Source organism: Battus philenor, unplaced genomic scaffold (assembly GCF_028537555.1).
Source record: "Battus philenor isolate CCGP_79_NKW_IND1 unplaced genomic scaffold, ilBatPhil1.0.hap1 SCAF_19, whole genome shotgun sequence".
Taxonomy (NCBI): Eukaryota; Metazoa; Arthropoda; class Insecta; order Lepidoptera; family Papilionidae; genus Battus; species Battus philenor.
The window spans coordinates 9,042,016-9,049,668 of NW_027181681.1; positions in this window are offsets into that span (position 1 = coordinate 9,042,016).

The window sequence follows — 7,653 nt, forward strand, 5'->3', positions numbered from 1 at the left end:
CAACTGCAAAAATATTCATATATAACTCTATTTCTATATGTTAAGTTTCCAGAAGATCTGTGTTACAAGACTTGTTGTTTTTTTTAAATAAAATTAATATGTTAGAATAGACTATGTTAAGATGTTGCACCTTTTTTGTAATAGAAAATTTAGCTTAATATTATATTTCATATTACAGGTCTCCAAAAAAGCATTTCAATAAGATGTTTAAATAGGTACTTGTTACTATTTGTAATTTCTATGATTCTCATCTTGCATAAGTATTCACATGGCGATGTTAGCTAATTATTTTTATGAATTTACTTGTTTGTAACAAAAGGTAACTAATTGAAAAGATATTTGCCTTAAGTACTTAACCTGATACTACTGCACTCAGTATTGTGATTAAATTGAAAATTGTATAATGTGTACCTAACCTTAGTAGTGGTGCTACTTTGCCTGCCCCAACTATTTTTAGTACAGAACATAAAATATTTAGGTTTTAATTGTAATTTATTTGATTAAATATTATGTAATTCTGGCAACTTAGAAATTAGCAGCAACACTGAAAACTGTCACTTTTTCTTCTCTATTTTGTTTTGTAAGGCAATGTGAATTTATATTTATTATGAAACTTTACAGCAGACTATTACTAACAGTAATAATCTTTAATGATACATGAAAAAATCTGTTACAAGTGTTAAGGACTAGTAAAATATTAGTTAAACAACAAAAAACAACAAAAACAGTTAAAAATATTCTAAATACTGGGCATGTCTAGGCGTTAACAGTGTTATTATTAAAAAAAAATTACTGCTTTTGAATTCGGAATCTGTCATTTTTATATTGTTCATTGTTTTTTTTTTATTTTCGCGCCAATATAAGTATTGCAAAATATTTTATGATATTAAAATGGAGAGAGTTAATAAAGAGAACCAAATCGCTATGATTGCGTTACATAAAGTAGGTACGGTATCACATACAATTTTTAAAATTCTCTATACGCTTGGTATCACTCAAATGATCAAATGTTTGTGTACCGGGCTTTTGACAGGTATAATGAACCTCCTCTGATTGCGACTGAATAAGACCTGGCTGTCCACGTAGTGTTTGTACGAGATATACAATCAAAGCAATAAGGGAAAGAATCCGAAGAAAGTGAAAGATTTTTTCTCCGGAAATGAAGATACCACCTTAAACTATATCACGTATTTTAAAACACGACTTAGGACTCGCAGCCTATCAGAGGTGCATTGGTCATTTCCTAAGAGATAATTTAAAAAGAATGGAGTTGTGAAGTTAACAACTGCTTGACAGGTATTCAAAGGGAGGTTGCAGAAAAACATATGTTTACGGGTGAGATAATTTTTAAAATTAAGCAATATTTTAACAATAAAATTTAGTATTCATTCAGAAAGCTATAAAAAGCATTCCGATTAGACAATTCAGTACAACTCGGACATTATCCGACATCAGTAAAGATTTGTTTTGGTTATTAGCTATGAGGGAGTGTCTGATCAATATTTTTGTGAAAAAGTTATCCAAACATCAGTACAAATGTATAAAGGTACTATTCTTGTAAAGATAATTAAATTCCTTACAACACAATATTCATCAACCAAGAATGGTCTTTTTACCAAGAATCGGCGATGGGTCATTAACCTCGATACACTCAATTTTGGTTAAAAACGAACGTTCCGGACTTCACCAGAGCTAAAGACTGGCCGTCATCTAGTTCTGATCCTTATCCACTGGATTATGATTAATGGTCAGTTTTACAGAGTAAGGCTTACTCAAAAGGCCAAGATAATTTGAAGTCTCTAAAACAATTCATACGATTGTTAGTAGAGACTTTTCCCATAGAAAGAGTGCACGCTGTTATTGATACAGCCAACGAATAACTCTTCCAATAAGCTTTATATATAGTAATGGTTTTATATTAATGTATTAAACAAAAACACTATAATAGTTATTAATGTACAATAAAAAATGTTTTGCTTTGTAACAATATATACTGTAAGGCCAAGTATTTACTTGTATATATGTGTGCAAATACTTTTAAAAAATTCTTATTGCAGTGAGAAGGATTGTTTTAGCTCCTGAATGATTTATAAAAGTTTACATTAATAAAATCAGTCATCGTAAACGAATAACTATGTAACTAACTGTACAAATCGAGTTATGTTTATTTATGATTTATATTTTTTTGTTTAATCTTTTTTAGAAAATATCTCTATTTTAGAAATAGAACTGTAGCTTTAGTTTAAACGTTTTAATGCTCTTTTATGGTATAAATAATTTCTCCAAAAGATATAAAACGGTTACTGAGACAAATTGTCATTTCAGACAATAGACGCCCACTGCAAGGCATAGGACTTCCCATAAATCGATGGGATACATACTATATTCACCACGCAAAGCAGGCTGGTAGGTGATCGCCATGTGGTATTATGGTACTCAGAGGACGCTGCTGCCTATCCTCTGTAAACTTGTTTGTGGGCAGTGGCAATCATTTATAATTCATGCACAAAGTGTGAATTATACAGGATTGTGTCCCGGGACAACGAGTCTCAGTCCTCTACTGCTGGTCTTGTACTCACTGCTCTGAAACGCATGAGTGACGGTTTTTATTGGACAGTGATTTTAGTTTTTTTTTCGGACTAACTATTTATTGCTAATCATTTATTATATTAAATAACTAGTCTAAAAGAAGTGCATGGTTAAGAGATTCAGAGATCTGTCTGGCTTAAAATCAAATAGTTCATAATATCACCAGTGAAAGAAAATAATACGAGAAATGCGATACATACTGGAACAAAAATTCAAAACAGACATCTATCGATCAGGATTGAGCCCATACAGACTCTGTGTATCCTTTGAGAATTGAGTCACAGCGATGGGAACAATAAGGCTGATAAAAGATTCAGAATTATGCATTCATAATTTCTTAATCTTACATAGCCTACATTAGTAATAATATTTTGGTAATCATATTATGGTTGGATGGATTTGGAGTAATCTAAATAGATAAATATAAAAAAATTGTTTTAATATTCAGTTACAAATTTTGTGAAACTTCGGTTTATTATCAGTGTTCGCACTTTACCGTGTCAATTTTTTCTAAAGGAAAGTAGTTAAGACAAATGTAATTAATACTTCTTACGAGTTCATAATTCAATCGACTGTCACAATACTATGTCGCAAACACAGATATACGTGCCGTGAAGACAGTTCCCATGTGGTTTTGTCGTGTTGACAGTAAGGAACATCGTAAGAAACGTACAAATGAACCAACTCCTTAAAAAGCTCGCTCAATTGGCTCTTGTGTAACATGACAATTATAATATAGTCACTAGAAAAAGTAATAACGAAAATTACCAAATTGTTATGACATTTTGATGCGTCATATGAATGTGATATTTTGCTGTGAGGAAAAGATAGAGCGACTTTTTACGAGTAATAAAATAAATAGTATGTACGTTTTTTCGGGAATTTCAATTATTGAGCATTAATATAATAATATAAAATGTATGTTGGCGGTTATCTCTTAAGAATCTGAGAAATGGTCGTTTAGGATAGGCCTTATAAGAAGGCGTTCACCCAGTTCAGTTCCCAAATGGGAAGATTCGCAGAAGTAACAAGGTTACCCACGTAGTTATTAGAATTGGCCAAAAGGCCGAAAGATTCTCGATTGGCCATCATGAGCCTATAAATGCGGCTTGGGTAGGCTTTTTACTAGGTGAACTTACAATATAGTCAAGGTCCCGTGAAATTGCTGGATGACGAGATGATGACCGTAATAATACGTGTTAAATTATCTGTTTATGATAAATAAATATTATGTATATCTGAATGTGTATTAGATAAATTCTATTCACGAAAATTCGATATTGTTAAATCCAGAAGTTGTTATCATAAATATTCAGTATGTTCGAAATATCACGATAAGCCTAATTGCAATCGAGTTATGGTTGTGCTATGCTAACTTTTATGTCGACTTTGATAGATGACGCCAGTCCAACCCGTAATACTTACACCGCCGATATTGAATTGAGGCCTCGCTGCTCGTGCGGATTACAAATTGATTGGCTTTGTTTCAGATAGACGTGGCAATTTATGTTCTATATCAGAAATTAGGTTATGCCTATGATCATAAAGATAATGAGAGTACTTATATATTTTTTTGTTTAATTGGTGATTACATCAAATACGCGAGCTATTCTCCACTTCGTAATCGTAGTGAAAGCCTTCTCAACATCCTTGCGGTTAAAATTTTGTAAAGATCCATCTACTTATCCTAAAATAAACGTTTCTACCATGATTACAGAGATATTGAGATAAGTTAGTGTATATAAATAAATCTCTTATGTACAGCGTGATTGTTATAGCTTTAAAAAGGTGAATATATAGTTCCTTTGTCATCGAAAAACTTTAACTATACTTAGATTGATGACACATATTATAAAATATTATATAATACAAAGTTAGTAATACAATTTGCTCATCCTGTCACTAAATACTCTCACACTAATTGTGTTCACATATATTTATATTGAATTTCATTGCTTATGGCAAACTTTTAGATTTAAATATCTAATAATAATTGCTTGGAAAAACTTTCCGTTTCGGAAAAGTCCACTCGTCTCTGGCGTTTGTTCTTTTTTTACTGTTTCATTTGATTTCTTTTATTTCCTGTGTTGATGTACAATAAAGGGAATATAAATAAAATAAATTGCACACGATACCTCTTAAGAATATTAAAATGTTTAATTAATTAACAATAGATTATTTAGGCGTCTAGAAATTTTCACGCCAACATTATCTAGTGCGAGTAGTTCTCGATGATGATATTATATGTGATGTGTATGTGAAATTCGTTCGTTAAAATTGCCTTGTTTACATAGACGAATATTAGGTTCGTAATGGTTTGTTTTTCATTATGTTAACAACATTTTTATTTTCGTTATAGCCTATTCCGTGTAAACATTATCTATCTCTTATTAATAAAGGATTCTTTAATCACACTATTTGTTTTGTATTGTCATAATTAGATAAACACATTCGTAAAAAAAATTCCATTCTGAACATAATCTTTGTTTAAAGGATTGTATTGTAATAATATTCTAAAGCTTAAATTACAGTTACTGAAATATTAGAGAAATATAAAATACGTTAAGGAGTTAGGATGCGGTAAATGCGTTACGGTTTAGGAAAGTTACCGTAATGTTTTACGCCTTCTTGCTTATGTAATAAATCATCCTCGTTTAACATAAAGATCCTGGCTTTGAGTGTTTAATAATAATGTACATAAAGAGCAAAACCTCCTTGAAATATCAACCATGGATGAAATAATAGAATATACTTTTTACAAACCATCGTCAATACATATCAAAACCAAAACATATTTAAATTATTAACTACCTACGGAAGTTAAGGCAGGTTTCGTTAAACAAAATGCAATGAAATCACAGACTCCATGTTTTATGTTCTCGCGTTAAGTAGATAATACATAATGAAAATTATTCACTGTATATTTTCTCCTCCGGCTCGTTCTTATTGCGGTAGTATTAAGATAAGTGAGTCTTGAGTGAGATTACAGTCCGCCTACACAAGACAAAGGAAGGACCGTTTCATCTCCCGTAGTTAATGCACTCGGCTAAATAATATTATTTCTTTACAAAGAACAGAAATGTGAATCTAACATATTAGTTAACAATAACATTAAATATTCTTTGTGTCGTCGACAGCTACAGATATATCAATAAATTCAATATGAAGCCTAAATTCCAGGCCCGCTTTTGTGAATGTCATCGTCAATACTGAATGCGTTTCTGCTAATAATATTCAATATTAAACGGTCTCTAGTTTTATATATTAATCATGAGGATGAAAATGATTACGGTAAATTAAAATATACGTAACAAATAACTCAGTTACAAATCTGTTCTTACATTGTAACTATACGCTATACTCGGCGAGGGTTTGATTTTGGTTTAAAATTTCACTTTTTATCAAATGATTGACGGTAAAAATATAATTCAAGTATTTGTGTTCTCTTTTTCTTTATACTTTTTTATATATTGACGATATGTCAATATTGCTTAATATTAATATTTTAACATATTTCTTCGAATGAAAATTAGTAATTTTAGATATATTAACAAAAGTATTGGCCGAGATTTGGTGAATTATTACTATATTGGCTAGTTACAATAATTATTAATATGGTACGAATTCTTATTATTTAACGGTTTTTGTTATATTTTTTCACTGCCTTAAAAACGTCGTCATCGTCATTCTTCTTCAATATCGTTAGACTACAGCTAAGCCAATGAAAGTTATGAAGGTTGCCGAACGAAATCTTTTAATTTCAAAGATGTCCGTATATATTTCACGACGGAGGACACTGAAGGTCGGACCAATTTTATTGCAAATCTATAGGAGAGACTTATGTCAAGCAGACAAGAGCCTTCGGATGAAATAATGACGTTAAAAATTAATTCCATCAGAGACCCCAACAATGACATCTTTCGGAAATAACATAGTAGTAAATAAAGACAGACACAAAAGAACTTTATAAAGCCATGTATTTACGAATACTGTGACGGTAGGTCAACAGGGAACAGAATATTAAGCGATATGAGCCCGTTATAAGTTATGAGGTTATTAAATATCTAATATGTGCGATAATGCGCATCATGTACTTGTTAATAGCGCCGGAACCGAGCCTCGCATATCATCGAGCGCTCTGGTATATAAATAGCAAGGATAATAGAAATTTACTGAGGACTTTCATGCGATAAAATGGTACTAGGATTCTTGTAACGAGAAGAAACATTGTGTTAAATCATTTTCATTTAAAAGTGAATACTACAAAGAAATTATCACCATCATCAAGTCAACCGATAGACGCCATCTGCAGGAGTACGTACTGCTCCAAAGATCGCCATGATAACTGGTCTTACGTTGCTCACATTCAGCGACTTCCTTCGAACCTTCGACTCAGTTTAAGTACTCATTATGAATTAGCTTTTTAACTAATTTGAAATGAGGCCCAACTATGCAATTAGTCGAAACATTTTTTGTTTCGACTAATTGCATAGTTGGGTTTTTCTTTTGCTTGCTTTGAGTTAAAAGGATTTAATAACATATTTATCAGTTTTTGTGATGTCGGGCCTTCATCAAATCCTTATTTGTATCAATTAATTTTACATAATTGGAACTTATTTTGACTTGAGATTATAAAAGCAAGTACTAAAAAAAGTAAGTTTATAAACATAATTTGTTTTCGAGTTTCTTTTATTAAAATTATAATATTACAGAAAAGAACTGAGGGCCAGAGACTGTTAAAATTGCTTTTATATTAAGTGTCAACGCGTCGAAACAAAGTATGATTACCTCAGATGGAAACAACGCGAAGTGGTCTCCGGTCTAAACTGAATATTATAAGTGAGCAAGCAGGTCCTACCACTTTCGCAAAATTAGAATTTTAAAAGAAACATTGCAAATTCATTAAGATTGTTTATTGACGAATCTACTACAGTAATAAAAAAGTAAGGTGAAATTGTCTTTTAAAACTCCCGGGGATCAGGAAGGCAGGTAATTTTTTTTTCTAGATAGTAGTATATTACAGTATTTTCCAAGCGTCTGTTTGTCAAAAGGTTTAATTATCCC